Below are 19,083 nucleotides of genomic sequence, written 5' to 3'. Positions count from 1 at the left end.
TAAAATGTAGACCAAAGATAGATCCTTGTGGTTTCGTAACCAAATAGGTTATTAGTCTAACATTTTTATGTCAATTTGACTTGATTTTTACGGTTGTTAAAAGGTATATTATTTATATATTGTAACCACTTTCATGAAATCGAAGAAGTTAAAACACATCAATCTTTATGAAAATTATAATTGATTTTCGCTTCAAGTTGTATATAATACATTACCTAAGATTGAGCTATCGCGTCTATTACAAAGTCTATTTTCTGCACTAATGCGAATGGTATATTATTATATAATATGAAAATATACTATTTTGTGAGATCTTATACTAACAATGATATTTGAAAAAGATAGAAATATTTTTTAATCTTTATTTAAGATTTAATTAAGACAACATTGTTTTGTTATTTATTTACTTTTTACTTGGTGGTAAAGCATTGTGCGTTTTCTTAGCACGCGTCTCAGCTAATTTCGAGTACCTCTAGAAAACCCCGTTCAAGGAAAATAAAGTTAAGCGAGCCTACCAAATTTATTTTACAATGTTCAGTCAGGACTATACTGCTTTTGCCTTTTTTATCGATCCCATTTTAAATTCGCAATCGCACATTGCACTATTATTTTAAAAATATATAGTTTTCAAATAATAAAATTTAATATAATATAGAGTATATAATAATACATTCAATTTTGAGCCAAGCGATCTATCCATCCTCAGAAGAACGCTGCACTTCTCAGCACACTCGGATTAGGAAGTTTCATACATACGAGTTACAATTCAACATTCTTTGGTTATAAAATTAATTTTGGGTTCATTATAATAAATATAAAACTGTTTATCTAATTTTTAAATCGTAAGTGGCATTTTTTATTTAAATCCAACGTATGAACGAATATGCTTATTTTAGCAATTACTAAAACTAAATTCATTTGATTGTGTTCATATTAATTTGATTACAAGTAAAATTAAATAACAAAAATATTTCATAACTTTGACTGTGTTTTTAAATATGACAGTATAGTTAAAATATTGAATTAATTACATATAACAATTTCAGATATAAGGAAAATATGATTGTATCGTTGTACTCTGCTATTGATTTATCTTTATGTACCTACAATTAGGACTAAAATTCTTATATTTGAAGCACTAATAAAAATGTATACATACATGCAGAAAAATTGTATCGTCCTTAGTATTACTATGAATATATATCGTAAGATAAAATAGAAACTTTATCTTAAAAGTACAATGGTACCAAAGCGAAATGTTTTCTAGCGTATAATAAAACGGTATCACTTATCTCCTGTCATCCTTTTTGGCGAGGAGTCGAACTGCAATGCGCTGTATCAAAATCATACTGTTTTAGGAATGTGACCTTTATTTCATGAATCGTAAGATCTTTATATAAAATTGTACAATTGACAAAGGAAATTTGTATTGCTACTAAGTACTTTTATTTCCCGTACGAATGGTATTTCTTATTGTATAAACAAGAATAATTTTAATATTAAGATTTGTTTATATTTATTCATTTGGATATAAGTATACACATAATACAGCCAAGAAGTTCCTTAATCGCTAAAGCAGCTACCTCTTTCCACTTGGTAACTATAGTGTAGTTTTGAAAATAAACACTCATATTTAGATATTAAATACTCTTGTAACGTCCAAGCGGACAAAATAGTTTAATTTTATTTTTACTTGAAAAGAAGTAACATCATTCGCTTCGTCTTAAGTAATTGTAAGTAAATAAGGCACGTCAAACTTATGTTAGAAGAGAGTGCCACAAACGAAGAGCTCGAACTGTGAAGGAGCCAGTATATAATGAATGGGAAACACATTTCTATTTACAAAGTACGAACTCAAGTGAAGGAACTCAAAACTTGAAATGCTCTTTTATAGGAATTTGTAGTAGATGCATTAGATAATTAATTGCGTACTAAAAATGTTTTATTAATGTTATTTAATAATTATCATATTAGTAATAGTTATGTGCATTGTGTTGATAATGCCCTACTAGCCGATATCGGCCACGGCCACTATTCTCAAGAGAGAATGGCGAACTGTGAAGGACATATAATACACAAGTATGTGCAAGACACACAAGTGCACTGTCAATTATTTGTCTGATGATAAGTGGTCACCACCGTCTACAGACATACATCGTCAATTCTTGTGCCAGTAGTTATCTTAAAATACAAAAATTGCTCCTCTGTTGGTGACCATGAAGTGACCGGAAAATGAGACTGTCCCAAATTTTCATGCGTCGTAACTAATTCAATATCAATCAAATTTGTGATTCATAATATTTTGCTATTCATAACATTTTGAATTAGACGTCATAATGCATATCAGCTCGGTATGCTTTATGCAATTTTCACTTTAATCACATTCCGTACCTTTACTCAATTATGACCATACGAATTCCGTCGGAAATTGGTATTTCCTTAGTTCGGCATATGATGAACCTTTATGAGAGGTGACCTGTGACCTACACAGGTGTAAGACGGGTTAGTTAACCGTTACAATATACGTCGAGTAAATTCTCATTAATAGTCAAAGATTAAATTATTTGTTTTAAAATGTATTGTTTCCACTTTCCATGGCCTCAATTTAGTTTGTCACTATTTCTGTGAAATTAATCATGTTATTTTACACAGTGGCGCCGAAGTCATCACATCAAATAAAACGACGATTATTATTCGTTAATATAAAGCTGATGTAAAATAAAACAGATGGATATAAAGAAAGTGAAATTTTAGAATAATATAATTTACATGAAAATTGAAACAAAGTGAAACACAATTTGCAAAATTAGTTCAATAACCTGTAAAATCGGCAAGACGGTAAGACCTGCTGCGCGGCAGCGCGGGCGCTGGATGTACTCACTCCCCCGCTCCCCGCACGGTCCCCTTTGACTTCAGCCGGCATTACTTTAGGTTAATAATTTCGTGAATGGAATGGTTCGGAACGGCAACGTTTGACCTATTTAAGTCGTAAGTTATTGAAAAAGAAAATACCTGTGTTCTATTTAATGAATTTACTTGATTGTGTTTTTATTGTATTTGGTCTCAAAAAGCCATATATTAATAGGAGTATCATGATTGGTGCAATTCTTAGGAACTATGATATTATATCTTCTGAGCTCACATGAAAATATAACCAAATAACACTAATTATTAATCGGTGTTAGAATGATGAGTGGCCATTTACTAAAACGGACTCACACCTTACCCATCCAAGTAACAATATTTAATTTAAATATAAAAGAAAAAAAAAAACAATTTATTAATTAAAAATATTTGTTATGTTTTTCTCTAACAACAACAACAGGCATTGAAAATGATCACGTATTTATTTTATTTATTTAAGTACTGTTATTTTATTTTACATTTAAACCAAGTAGTGTAAACATTGTTCTTTCTTTACAATATAAATTTCTTTATAACTGTCAATACGATTAATTAAATACCTTGTTTTTCTTTTCAATCAGAAACCTTATTTTTTTAAAGTAACGAGCATAAAATTTAAATCGTTATACGTACCTACATTGTTTCGTTTCCATCCACCTCGACGGAGGACGATTCAAAAAGGGATTTTGATCTGTCTTTAATGCTTGCAAAACCACAAACAATATAATCATTTTTATAATTCAATTCTACGTCTCTTTATGCAAAGTTGGAATTACGCGGTTTCTTTATGACCCTTACGTTCAAACAATAAAAAACACGATACTACAAAACATTACGCGTTAGCGTTATTGCGCTTAACCATTATTTTTATTAGTTTGTCAAGATTTTATAAGATATTACAATGTTCGTATGAATACGGAAACAAGTGACAGCTTGAACATAGGTCCAATATCGAACATTTTATATAATATTACTAATTTAGGCGCGGTTTTGAATACTATCCTCATAAATGTTTACATTGAAAGAGTTATAAAGGCGGCTTTTTAAAACGGCGGTAGAGTTGAAATATTGAGGATTCAAAAATGTTTTGTTTCATATTATACTTGATTAAAGTACATTTGATTTCATTCGATTTGGAGACCTATAATTAGCTAGGAGCGCATGAATTGGTTTCGTTCCTATCCGGCTGGTCAAGCGATAACCTTTGACGTATATTTCTCAAAATCCGAATTTACATTTTAAATTAATCATATGATAAAATGAATGTAATTAAAATTATAATGTTTAATACATGTTCTAAATATAGTCATCATGCTAAATGCCGCCGTATTACACGGACGTATTACATTGCGATTTCATAAATTGATACGTCGATAATGTTAACATAGCTAATACATCAATCGGCTACCCTTGACGACAATTAATTGTTTGTACGAACGTTTACGATTTAGGTTAGGAGATAGCATCAGTTCCACTTTTATCAAGACATCAGCTTTCCACGCCGTATTTTATCAACGAGTATACACGGCCACACGTACACCAATTAGTGCGTTGTATTTGCTGACGTTCGTATAAACGCTAAGCGAAACGAAAAAATACATTATTTCCAAAATGCTTGTGCATAATGTCGTCAACCTACGTGATATACTGATTTATAAAGATATGACGTTTCTTGCATAATCATAATCATAAAGGCCTGTCTATATTCCGGTGATCGTTTTTATTTACTTATTATTTATATTTGATTTCAGTTTTCATTTCCTTTTAAATTTTATTGTTGAAAATAAGCTAGTAAATAATGTTGTTAATTAAGAAAAATGAATGAAATCTCGTTTCGAACATGATAAAAAATACAACACATTAGTTTAGACTCGTCAATAACACAAATCTGATAATAAGATTGTAGTACCGTTATCTGATAACGCTTACGATGCTGACCTTGCTACGTCTTTCGTCCCATTGCTTAGCCCCCACGATCTGCAGCATAATGATCATCTATATATACTATCATACAATATATACATGCATTGATGACGTATTAAATATGGAATGTATTTAATATTAATTTTAATGACTTATATCCATTCTTAAACTTCTTGGAACAAACTCGGGAGTTATGAAAATTTTAACGTGATCATGGCCATCGATCAAGTTTTGCCGAGACTTGGCCTTGGGTTTTCTGCAATAAATAATCCCTACTAAGTGTCTCTGGAATAAATAGAAGTGGATAATACTAAGAGAATTTCGTTTCATTTTGGTTTGTCTTTATTTATTATGCTCAAATGTAAATAATACCAAACAAAACATTTTATAATAGAGCTTTAGTTATTTCTCCTTAAGAATACTGTGCAATTTTTTTTTTTGTAAAATACTTGTAAGTTTTCACTCTTCACGCAAAAAATAAAATAAAATAATTTTAATCTGCTGATAAAAAAATCTTAAAATTATATCATATTCTTCTAAACCGTTACTAAGAAAAAATTACCTAATTGGGTGGTAAGCTGGCATGTGGCTAACCTAATAGAAAACCGCCAACATCTATAGACAGCAACATCAGACGGCTTGGAGATGCGTGTAGGCTCTTTTTCTATCTTTCTTTGAATATCAACCACTAAAAAGAATTTTTAATAATAGATCATTTCCCAATCCGCTCGAGGACGCGAGGTAATCCGTTTCTGGATAAGACACACTATATAAAAATATGTTATTTAATTATTCAATATCATTCGCGTAGTTTTCCACTGAGTTAAATAAAGCTACCCGATCTCAACCCATGGGAGTCGTAGCGCGTCCATCAATGATATGAGCACTAGCACCTCAACAACCTGTTACGTGGCGGGAACCCATTCTCCCGCCAAAGCATTCCCAAGGGGTTGGATGGATTTTTACTGACACCAGACTGCGATACGTCGACGTACGTCTTCACTGCGTCGACTCCAAGTAAATAGAAGGGGTGACAGATAATTATGATGTAGTTCTTCAAAACTGAATACCCTCCCGACCGAATTTTGAACATATAAGCTGTACCACAATCCTTAACCCCAAGATATCGAAGTCAACGACTTTCAGTTTCATAGCTATAAAACATTATTTTCATGGCAGAGGATAAAAATTGTTGAGGCGTCTACGTATTTAAATTATAAATGAACATAATAAACAACAATTAATTCACCTTCATTCTCTGTTGATATCGCCGAGAAAATAAACATAAGAGTTTTAACAGCCACACTAAATTGTACTCAAGTACAGTCGCGAAGCCGAAATAGGTTTTTATATTTGGGTTCCGAGACGTGGGCAGCTCCTATGTGAGTACATGTTATAAATAGCAACGAAGAAAGTTTAATTATCTCCTAAAATAATGAAGACATGGAAATGTTTTTATTTTCTGTTTATGTGTCTGAGGACATTTTAAGATATTTATATCTTAAAAATGTATTTATTTATATTTTAATAGAAAATATTGTGAAATTTACATTGAAAAGTTATAGATTGATTTATTCACGAAGGTGCACCTCTCCATTTACAGTATTATAAGCGTGCAAGTGTGAGTTAGGCTCGTGCTTACAAGACGTCTTTGTGTGCGTGAGATGACTTAAAGTGAAGACGTCAAAAAATAATAGTGAGATTATATCAGTTGGGTTTATTTTATTTAAACGATGATAATATAGTGCTTCGTAAATGAAAAGATCACCATTTATCGTACCTCCACGATTTGAGAACATTCCCATTGCCATCACAGCTAGTATCGGAATACTTGGTGTTGATGTTTCGAACCTCGTTCAGTTTGCGGTCAGTTGCAAATCATTCCAATGTAAACTTTTATAAAGTACCACAATAGTATTTAGAACTATTGTGGTACTTTATAAGAGTTTTAGTAAGCTCAAAATATTTATAATAAAATCCGTCCGACAGAATTTTTCCTCATATTCTAATGTTAGGGAAAAAAAAATGATAGAAGAAGGACACTCTTATTCTTTACTCCATATATGCCGATGGGATGGCAGCACAACTAGAGATCAGGCGCCGGACCAACAGCGTTACATGTTTTAGGAGTACAGACTGCTGACGCTGCCGAATATCAATCTCTTGCTACTGAGATATTTGTAATCAAAAAACAAGGATTACAATAGCCTGATACGATTCAATCCATCAGTACACTGATGTGCCATTGTTAGATACGAGACAAATAAGTCAGTTAAACTGCTTTGTATATTGCAGTCTAATTGTACTTTACAGGCATACATTGTAAATAAAATGGTGGAACTGTTCTTGCCAGTTCTACTCGGTTGAATCTAATCGAAATTATGGAAGCTTTACATTTGTTCAAAACAGTAACATGACAATTTTAAGTCCTTTTTTGAGGCAAGTTGAAAAAACAACAATTTGGTATTAATTTTTTATCTTACTTTTGGAAAACACAATTTCGTCCACTTATTATTTAATTGATGTGCACTTAGCTTATTTTTGGTATTAATCATTCTTAAGTTGTGATAAAAACGATAGCGAAGTGTGATGATTTGATATGTGTAATGTATTAAACAGATAACCTCTTTATTATATTTAAAAATCATAATTCTTTGAACCGTATATTAAATGGTTTCAATAATTAATGATATTGTTTTAAGTAATCCCTGTTTAGCATTTTAATTCAGAAAGAAGATTCATTTTAATCGTAATTAATGACTTGCTTTGGTTTTAAACTGGAATCAAGATGCTGAAGGATTGATAGCCTAGTAATCAAACTGACGAATTCTAATAGATTTATTTGGTAAATATTTAGTATAAGCATTAATTCTCTTAGTGAATTAATGAATTTTTATTTTCGTTACTTAACGGCAAGTAAATGTGATTGATAATCATGTAGTTTCCGTAGGTTAAAGTTTATACTAAGTTTACCAATTTTATGAAAATATTTACTTTTGAGGAAATTTTTTTTTTATGATATGCATAGGTAGCCGCCTAGCATTTGGGCCTTTTTGACGGTAAGTGGTTACTACCGCCCATACCCAATGGCGACAAGATATATTAACCATTCCTTCATCAACAATGCGACACCAAATTTGGTCTTTAAATAGAATAAAGAATATCTAATGAGGTGGTGATATAGCTAGAGATAGCAGAAAATCCTACCACTAAGATTATTTAAAATATTGCCGTACCTTAATAATCATAAGTAATTGTTTAATATATAATCTTGAATCACATTGAAAAAAGTTTAGTTTTATTGTATATAGGAGACTTTTCAAATATATATAAATATAGTAAATTTATTCCCATACAGCGTTAAAATAAAGATTTAATGGTAAAAATATGAACACGGGGAGTATACATTTTGTTTATTCTTAAGCAACTCTTACTAGTAGGTCTCCCGCGAAACTTGAAGCGTTTTTTGAAAATATTTTTAAGGAAATCCTTAGTAAACCTTAGAAAGTTAGAATTAGAGTTTTTCAATAACAATTTTCTTGGATTATTCTTACGTTTTTCATTTTTTAAGATAATATAATTTACATAAGTAGACCTGTCAGTTGGTCAGTTCAAAATTATATTTTTACCCCTGATACATTTTAAATAATAAAATAAACAAATAAAGTCACTATCGTCCATAGCGAATTATCTCCGACGGTTCTGTACATCTTATCAAATGTCCCACGTTATTTATTCACGTGTTTATTCGATTATAAAGTACTGTATCTAAAATTAATGGTCCAAATCTCAAAGGTTAAATGTCCGTGCAACCGACTGCAAAATATATAAAGATCTCTTATGTTATTTATTTTGAGAATTATTTAATATAATTCGGAATAAAATTATCGATTATTATTATTAGCATTTTAAAAATAGTGATGTTTAACTGTATATTTTATTTAGAATAATTTTGGAGAACTACAAATGGGACGTCCAAAGTTTCCCTGTATCTGTAATAGTTTTGGCAGCGTTCGCCCGAACCGAAAATTTTCTCTGGGACTATGTTAATAACCAGCCGTAGTAGTTGTGAAAAGACTAAATAAACTCAAATACGTCAAATAAATTAAGAATAAATTCAAAACAATTTCTGAATCAATTAGATAATGTTTTTTATCTATATTAAGTTTATTCCATGAAGTATGTATATTTAAAGTGGAAAACTTTAAATATATTAGCGTATCTGTGACTATTATAATTTATTATAAATAATTTAATAAATAAATAAAAAGTAGAAAAGAATATCTATCGATAACAACCCACAAAGTCAATTAAAATGAACTTATTAAAAAAATATTGCCATAAGCGATATCTTACCTTCTGGATGATCAGAAAGAAATCTGTGCTGACATTGTCGGGGATGGATAATAGCGTACTTCTCTTTGGGGGTAGTTCCAAAGTTGCACATATTTGTAAATGATTACTGGGAACCGTCAATTTTTAAGAGACTGAATCAAGTTGAAGCTCTCTATTGTGTCGAATATTTTACAAATCACATCGACTGCTTTAGAGTCCTCGAAATTGTAAGTATTCATCCGAAATCGATATTTTGAGCAATCTGCTATTTGCCGTATATAACGGTTTCATTGATATCACCCTGGATCAGTATTAGAATAAAGGTGAAAATCTGAAGACAAACGTTGAAAAATAAATTTTATAAAGACGGCAAAAATAAGAGTAGAAACGTCAGCGGCTTGCGGAACGCCCGCGGTGAGAATAAGAAGAAATTTTGCCTCACGACTTATGCATTGAGATGTTACGAAGCCACCCAATAGTTTTGCAGGAAATGCTTGTGCTAGTTAGAACTAACACTCAATGTGTCCTATATTTACTACTACTATCTAACAAAGAGCATCAGTGTTAAAGACGGAGGTCTAGTTATTTTAATACGGTAGCATTTCATTAATAATTATTATCCATTTAAGAGATTAAGAAACGAAAAGTTGGTGACGTAATACTTTTTAACATAGTATCTATTTAAAACTACGATAGCAATACATATTGCGTTAGTAATATTATTTAACGTACATATGTCACGTACATAAACATTTATAATATTTTTTTCATAAAATACCTTCATGGAGCTGTCTCGTCTCGCGAAGCAAATTATTTCATTTCTTTTTATATTCGCCTTTGAATATAAACATCGCGATGATTCAATTCGCCACTAAAAATTTTTGCACATAGTATCAAAATTTAAATTTGTCACACTATGTAGACGATTAAAATCTATCCGGCCTACGCGTCCCTAATAAAGTTTCATACGAGTGTTTTGATGTCTTCTTATATAAAATTATTAATATAACGTTCAGAATATAATTGCATGCTATTTCGCGTCATAGGCACGTCATACCACATATTTCGACAAAGGCCATCTGCCTAACCAATGTGAATTTGACTGATAAATGATAATAAATAAATCGAAATAACACGTGTTAATTTTAAAATAGATAATCCAGCGAATTAAAAGACATGCATACATGCAGGTACCTAGCTATACTCAATTACTTGTTCAAGTGATTTAGTGTGATGATGATGATATCCTCGTTACTGATTTTTATAGCAGGTAATTCTAGCTTAAATCTAATGTAAAGCCTAATCTAATCCGACAGGATAGGGGACAATGGCTTATGCGCTTTGGTATGGCAATGCAAAAACAGTCTAAGAATTTTCACCTTTTTTAGCCAAAAATGGCATAAACAACAACAACAACAACAGCCTGTAAATTCCCACTGCTGGGCTAAAGGCCTCCTCTCCTTTTTGAGGAGAAGGTTTGGAACATATTCCACCACGCTGTTCCAATGCGGGTTGGTGGAATACACATGTGGCAGAATTTCTATGAAATTTGTCACATGCAGGTTTCCTCGCGATGTTTTCCTTCACCGCTGAGCACGAGATGAATTATAAAGACAAATTAAGCACATGAATCAGCGGTGCTTGCCTGGGTTTGAACCCGCAATCATCGGTTAAGATGCGCGCGTTCTAACCACTGGGCCATCTCGACTCTATGAATGAAAAAAAATGGCATATACAGCCTCATTCGCCAGCTATTAGAAATACGAGGTAACAACTCAAAGATCTTAGATATACTTAGAATTAAAACTTAGTATGAGAATTATACGTGACTAGTATAATCCAGACGTTCGTCTGTCTTTAGAAAAATAAAATCGGTAATATTTGTTATTTGTAATATTTTATTTAGGTCAATCGTTAGTGCAGCAACTGCTGCCCCAGTCAACCAATCATAATTGTGTAAACCGAGCGTCGTCATTTTAATAGAAACTATTGAACGCTAAGCCATTAAAATGTATTAGTTTTCAATGTTAAAACCGCGTGATCGATCAATGCGCGGGCGTCATTTGGCCAGTTGCTCGTCCTATCACATTATGTTTTAAAACAAGAGACGATTATACACCCGCCAAGTAATACATCAATAACATGGTCGCGATAAACCATTTAATTAATGCGAATTGTAATGCAAAGGCTATTTCAATACAATATTATATGTTTAATAAAATGAGATAAAATTGTATGTTTTGCGTATATCAAAGAAATATTTTATCTTCGCTCTGCATAAGTATTAAAACTTCCGGCGATATGTAAAAGTACTTTCTATTGCCTTTGAGTTTTCACTGAACTTTGAGTGAAGTATTAAAAAATGTAGCCTGGAATGATCAAAGACTTACAATATTAATACAGTGATTTTTCTTTATATGCTCGATAGATACATTATAAATCTTCTTGTATAATTTTGATATCTCAACTTATTAAAAATATGTGTTACATTTTTTTTTTTCAAAACAGTAATTCGATAATGTTCCACTGCTAGGCTCGGGTCATTCTTTCGTCTTCCTCTTGGGAAATGTTAAATTAATGAAATAAGTAGGGCATTATGTATAACGCAAGAGTAAACTATAATGAATACAAAAAGTATTTCCGACTGACTTCACTTTAAGAAATATGTTCGTAGCGTAAAGAGCTGAACCATTAAACGATCCTGAAATGAAGCGGAGTAAAGCAATATCGCTTGAACAATTCCGTTTTTGAGCGCAGTAGTATGGCTAGATATATTACTTGTTATTTTGCGTCCTATTTTTAACTCGGCAGTCCCCAGTCAATAACCACATTCCCATTTGCATTACTGTACAGACGCACAAACATGTTTGCAATTTGCTCCAACATTTTCTGTTATCAAGGAATAAAATTTGTCGCGGTCTTCGTGCCAATTCTTCGATATAACACTTAATATATAACGCGTTATTGGACGTTATTATACTTTGCCGTAAGTTTTATTGTTTAGACAATCCTTGTCTGCAAATCTGCATCTGTCTTTAAAAACTTTTTTACAAATATTATCTGCATAAAATAATGTTTAGTAAATTGTCAATTAACTCTAGCATTATAAATGTTACCTTAAATCGGCTGAACCGCGGATCCGATAATTTAATAATAAAATATATCTTTAATAAAATACGCCTTGAAAACTAATTTCAAGTAACTGAACAAGATAATTTTATTGGTAACAGAAAAAATTGGAGTAGAATAAGCTTCTCCTATCTATAGTTAACGATTACTATCAGATGTAAGAGATAACAACGGCTTAATATGCTAACATCACGATACAAATCTATAGCCCGGACGGTAATCAAATATCGTCGAATAGCAGACTTGTATGGTCAATTGCGGAATGTCTGTTGTTGCATTTGGAACCTCAGAATGATATCAACGCTATCACAAGTAACATCGTTGGTTTTACGATGTTATTGATTGAATGTGTCTTATTTAAAATTCATTAAAACCGATATTCCAAGTACGTATAAAGCCATAAAACAGATTTGATTCGGTTGACGATTGTAATAGTGTCACGAAAACACGTCACAATTTAATGTCTTGCTTGTTTCAACAATTGGAAAATATACTGAAATACGAACTGTAACAGCTGTAATATATATTAGGTATATTATTTAAAAAAAAATATCTATCATATATATAAACTATAAAAAAGTTGACTCACGATACGGAACCCTATAATAGATAATAATATAAGTGATAATAAAAATGACAAAATACTTAAACAAATAAATTCAAACCAAGATTTACATATAATTACTCTACAAATCATGCCAAATTGATAATCACTAGTTTTTATCAATGTTTATTTTCCTTCTGGGGCTTGATTTGCTCGTTTATTTTAATTTAACATTTATTATATAACTCTGACGCATTTGTCAGCAATTCTGATTTCTGGGGCATTCGCGAATTTGATTCAGAGATGAATATTTATTATTGTTTTCTGAATTGCATATTGTTTAAGTGTTTTACATAACAAGACTTGTAGATGTTTTACGCTGTTATTGTAGTATGTTTGTGAAAGAACCTTACTAATTGATTCTATCAATGTGCGAGTGTGCACTGTGCACCTATGTTATTGTAGGAACTAACACAAGCGTCCTGTTATATTCAGTGTGATTCGTTTAATAGTATAAATGTAGTGTTAATTTTATAACCTTAACGACCTTAGGATTGTTATAGTGACATAACGGAGTAAAAGAGAGACGGCGTTCACGCGATGGGTCACATCATATTAGGAAATGGATGTAGATCTGACTACAGAGTGAATACTCACAAAGGCGCGCTCCTCCGCGCTGTACTATTTTGTAGGTACTGTCCGATGTTCATAGAGATTCAAATTAAAATATACTTTTACTGTGGAGGCCTTTCGTATCACTTTTCAAACCACATTAAGATAGATATTATACGTAAAGGTACCACCGGCTTAGAACGTAGAATTTACTTGGAAGAACCAGCAAGAAACTCAGTAGTTATTTTAGCGCCTTAACATATTTTATCCACGAACCTTGAGGACGGAGATGTTATATTTCTCGTGCCTGCAGCAACACTCACATTTCAAACTGAAATACGATAAGTATTTATAAGTATAAAAAACAAGAAGTAATTTTTCATTAACCAGCTGTGCAGCTTAAATCATATTTTTCTTCTACTGGACAAGATCTCCTGTCGTTATAAGGACCTACTTGAACGAAATTTGCGTAGGTGCACAGAGCGGATTAGTAAGCTGAAGTGGCAGTGGGCTGGTCATATTTGTCGTAGGACCGATAACCGTTGGGGAAAACGTGTTCTAGAGTGGAGACCGCGTCTCGGCAAACGTAGTGTAGCAGTCCACAGGCGGCAGTTAGGAACTTGATGCGATTAGCCGTAGAAATACCACAGTGGCGTGCACTTGGAGAGGCCTATGTCCAGCAGTGGACAAAAACGGGCTGATGATGTGTACAGAGCGGGTGCACTCGCTCCGAACTCGGGCCTGGATACCGATGTCGCAGTGGCGCCCAACAGATTCAGACAAACGAGCAGCACGCATATGAGTAAAACCCCGAGGCACCCGCCCGCATCACTTAGTCCTGTTTATGCTATAACTCAATAGAGAAGCTAGCGTGCACCCCTGCACGTTTTAGCGGATGCATTCTACGCACTTATTGCTTCGACGTAGAATAAACCCTGAATCTCCCCTCCATCCTTGATGAAAATCATGCGCCACATACAAGTTTTCCATTATGTTTTTCTTCATCGTAGAGCATGATATGAATTTTGAACAGATATTAATCACATGAAAATTCAATGTTCGCTACCGATTTAAATCCGCGACCTTAAATTATCCCATTTTAGTCTTCTCGGCTTTTGCATACTGTTCGTATAAACCGATAATATGAATTTTCGGTATCAACTAAGATAGTAAGTTAAAAAAATACAATATAAATCTTGTTCGCTGTGAAACAATAAAGTTGTAAAAAAAGCAATTAAGATAACACTAAAGATTAACTTCGCGATCTGATCGGTTAAGTCCATTTTAGAATTGACCAAGTGATATCGTACATACATGTTTCAGAACAATTAAAATAAAATACGATTGACGTGTAAAGCTGCGTCTCCACGAAACGAAAGTTGCCATGTTACGAGTTGTTGACACACGTTACAAAACAATTATTTCTCTAATTACATTAAGTTGGTTCTTTATTAACATACCTTTATTATTTAATTGGTAGAAAACAGTACGTTTACTACAGTCTCGTAGGTTTTTCTCAGTAGAATATACGTTTAATAGAATTAAATGCTTTTAAATTAACACTCTTAAGTGCTTGTTCTTCGAGACTAGCTTGCTTTAATAAAGTATATTTTGTATACATTAGAGGAAAAATAATGTTTAATTTAATTGTTGGTAATGCAATTTCTATTTAGCAGAACTATACTTTAAATACATGTATGCAAGTGTAACTATTACCAATAATAATAATAAAATTCGAACGAACGAAGCTCATTCATATAAAACATTATAGCGATTTTTTATACGCCTATCCCTATTATTTGAACGCAGACGAATGAAGTGCTAGGCTGTCAGACTGGCGTCCAATAGACATATATTGGTATATAATCAGACTTCATACTTGAAGTGCCAACGTAGTCTCTCGAGACAGTAAGCAACAGACGCGCTTTCAAAATGCATATTACTTTTAATAATGAAATCTTAAAAAGTTAAGTGTGTGTAGATTTAATTTGTGATTAAATTTTTTGCGGATTAGTTTGTCTATGAAATTCGTATTTCGAAAATCGAATCTACAGAAAAGTTATTTTTTTAAATATTTTGAGAATGTTTTGTGATTTTAGTTAGCACCTATCAGTTAGAAAGCCATTTAAAAAAAGAACATCTGAAGACAAAATGTTTCTTTTTGATTCGAACATTAGGAAGTATTACATAATATTGATTTAAAATGTGATCTAAACCTATTATTCGTTACAAGTACATTTGAATGAAAACGTTTGATATAAATAGCAAGTAAACCTACTTTTTATTAGCTAATGAATATACGACCTTAATCTGTTTTGTGTTCACGTATTAATTGTTTGCTACTAGCAAATGGTTTCATAGTGGATTGCTTTAATTGCTTCATCCGGTCACTCGTTAATACAGGTCACTTCTGTCAAAAGTCGACTATTGGTATTTTAGGTTGTATTCGACACAATGAAATATCTCTACTTATACTTTACCGTAGCTATACCGTAGTTGTAGCGACCCGTCCTGACTTCACACGGGTTCAAAATAATAAGTAAGTTAAAGTATATTTCTTTTATAATGTTATACATAAACACATCAGTTTATATTTACACAAGTCATAAATGAAATATATGAGTATTATAAAAATTGCTTTGCATTATAATTTTACTGTAGAACAATAGATAAAAATTGTCAATGATTTATTGATTAAAATTTGGGTAATTTTAATTGCCATTCAAGATTTTTTGTCACAAATGATTTTTATTTTCTGTTGTGATTTTTGATGTCTGATTCGCAGCTACACGAATTTTGGTCTTATTTGGAATTAGTGTTGCTATTGAAATATGAAACGGGGGCTGCTCAGTCAATTATAAGTCTTCTATTCTTACGGGCCAGATTATTAACAAATATTCGAAATATAAGTTCGAATGCACATAATCCACTCGGTGGTAGGGCTTTGTGCAAGCCCGTCTGGGTAGGTACCACCCACTCATCCGTTATTCTACCGCTAAATAACAGTACTCAGTATTGTTGTGTTCCGGTTTGAAGGGTGAGTGAGCCAGTGTAACTACAGGCTCAAGGGACATAACATCTTAGTTCCCAAGGTTGGTAGCACGTTGATGATGTAGGGAATAGTTAATATTTCTTACAGCTTCATTGTCTATGGGTGATGGTTACCACTTGCCATGAGGTGGCCTATGCTTGTCATGCATGCATGCATGCATGTCCGCCAACCTATACCATAAAAAAACATAAAATTAAAAAATTATTCATAATTTATTTTTAGTAGGTTTTCAATTCGGTACGTACGATTTTTGTCATGATCCCTTTGAACTCACAGAACGCGCCTGTCTTTTGAAATATGCATTCGTATGATATGGTGTAGTTTACATATTATATACATAAATGTTAAATGTCAGTTTTAATAACGAATTAAAGTAAATCCCATCTCAAAGAACCTATAGTATTTTACTAATCTACAATAAATAAAAATAGTTATTATGAGTATTGTATTGTCTTTAGGCTTCGCAAGTGTTAGCCAAGGAACCTTACGAAATAATTTTTTCGATTAAACAACATCATAGTACCTAAAAATATTTATAAAATACATAATATACCAACCACCGTAGTTCAATCAATTCATTTTGAAACTGAATTCGATATTTGAAAATATACGACCATTATAAATAAAACCGCTTGATCAAATTATATGATGATGACGTAGATTGGTCAGGAGACCGATTTCGGGCACAGCGGCCAATCCCAGGGGAGGCTAGCTTACTTCGCAGGACAAATTAGGTAAACAAGTATGTGCGTAAATACTATTCCCTCACTGGCATTATTCGTCGGGATGGTAAACGCGACTCAACCGTTCACGGTTCAGGGGTTCAGGTGCCAGACCAACGGCTTTAAGTGTTTTCCTTGGCAAATGTATGCACTTTCAACTTCCACACTAAAAACTACTACTGAGGATTTATGGACAAGAAAATTATGCTTGAACCCGGCACCTCGAGATCTGCGGCCGGATATAAAGCCACTAGAGAGACAAATTGCATACATTGACTATATATCGAAGTAAACTATTACAAAATAATAATTTTACATTGAACCCGTTTTTTCCGTAATTTAATATCAACTAATATAATTTCTTTAACACTTCCTGCCCTTGCAACGCGTTATCATATTATATAGCGTATAATTAACCTTACAACGTCATAGCGATTACATCATGTATTTAGCGATTTAAGCGATATTAATCAGATTTTTATTAATCAAATACATTTTTTCATATTACGACATTGGTTTGAGAATTTTCATTGTTTTACACATATAGTAAGAATATTTATCATTAGATTAAACGCTACTGAAGGTACGGACTCGTCCAAATAATCAGGCAAATCGGTTGTTGCAGTTGTATCTTGAGTGAAAATTTAAACTATTCGAATTTAATTAAATAGAGATTATAGTTTAATTAATATTGTAGAACTATTAAGAATAATATCATTCAAACAAACATAATAAATTGAATGTGAGTTTATTTATTACCCTTTCACTTCTTAACTAAGAAACAAGGAATCCACTCGCAGGTGAAACAGCATGCGAAAACTGATTGACTTATTATTTGTTTGGATTAAGTAATTCACTGTCGACAGAAGCCTACAAACATATTCAATATAATAATTAATGTTAATTCGTTTAAATTTTAGTTCTAAGAAATCCATTTCCTGTTTTAAAAAATACATCCATGGACGTGGATAATTATATTTTCGTCCGTCTATTTGCGCGCAAAGCTGTTGACAGTTGACGTCGATATACAGAAGCAGAAAATCTACAATTCACATTTGATAATATGCATCCTGTCATATTGAGTGACAGCGACCATTAGACAACAGCTTTGCCGGAACGAATTATTTAAATGTTTCGTTTTGCTTTTAGAACGACTTATGTCATATTTATTTAACAGCTTTGGTCAAGTGCATCGTGAATATTTAATAAAATGAATCTTTGATAAGGTTATTCGCGTTAGCCATTCAAGTAATAGTAAAAAAGCACTCAATATGGCTTTGAAAAATACTTCAATAATTCAACGTAGGTACTTCGATGCATCTATAAAACTCCATCACATAAACCAAAGGTAGTGACTGCCGATTGAAATTTGCATACATATTTTTGTTCGATGGAAATATCAACAAAGTCAGCTACAAAAGACGGATTGCATAAAATTGAATGCGTGTGTACATATAGGTATAAGCTATACCTAAAAGATGGTTTAAAAGATTTAGTCTTGTAATGAGATGTAAAATATTACACACGATGTCACTACGGTCGTCAAGTGAATAATGAATGAATAATTGTCGGTCTCTTAGCAAAATTACCAGCTATTATAAGACCGGGCCAATAGACCTTGTACGCAATGATGGCACTCTCGCTATAACCCAGCGACATGATTTTGTTTGTTAAATTTTGTATACTTCATGTGTTTTAAAGGTGGAATCGTGCTATATCCTTTTCGAAGAATTAATGACAGACGCCGTGGTTTGTAGTGACAATATTACAAAGGCTTAAGAATGACGATGTAGGAAGTGAGTGAGGCGTTTAAAACAAATTTGTATTGCGGGCATCACAAGCTACAGTTGGCTTTATACAAA

At 32.4% G+C, this 19,083-nt stretch overlaps 1 protein-coding gene across 2 annotated transcripts in view; it reads left to right on the top strand.

Moving 5' to 3' along the window:
* Positions 1-19,083, top strand: part of LOC124543045 — a 172,739-nt gene that overhangs the window by 15,705 nt on the left and 137,951 nt on the right. The gene's annotated exons all lie outside the window — the stretch shown is intronic.

This window comes from Vanessa cardui, chromosome Z, assembly GCF_905220365.1.
Source record: "Vanessa cardui chromosome Z, ilVanCard2.1, whole genome shotgun sequence".
NCBI classification, from domain to species: domain Eukaryota; kingdom Metazoa; phylum Arthropoda; class Insecta; order Lepidoptera; family Nymphalidae; genus Vanessa; species Vanessa cardui.
Note: the sequence above shows the minus strand (reverse complement) of the source record. Positions and strands in the feature narration are given on the sequence as shown.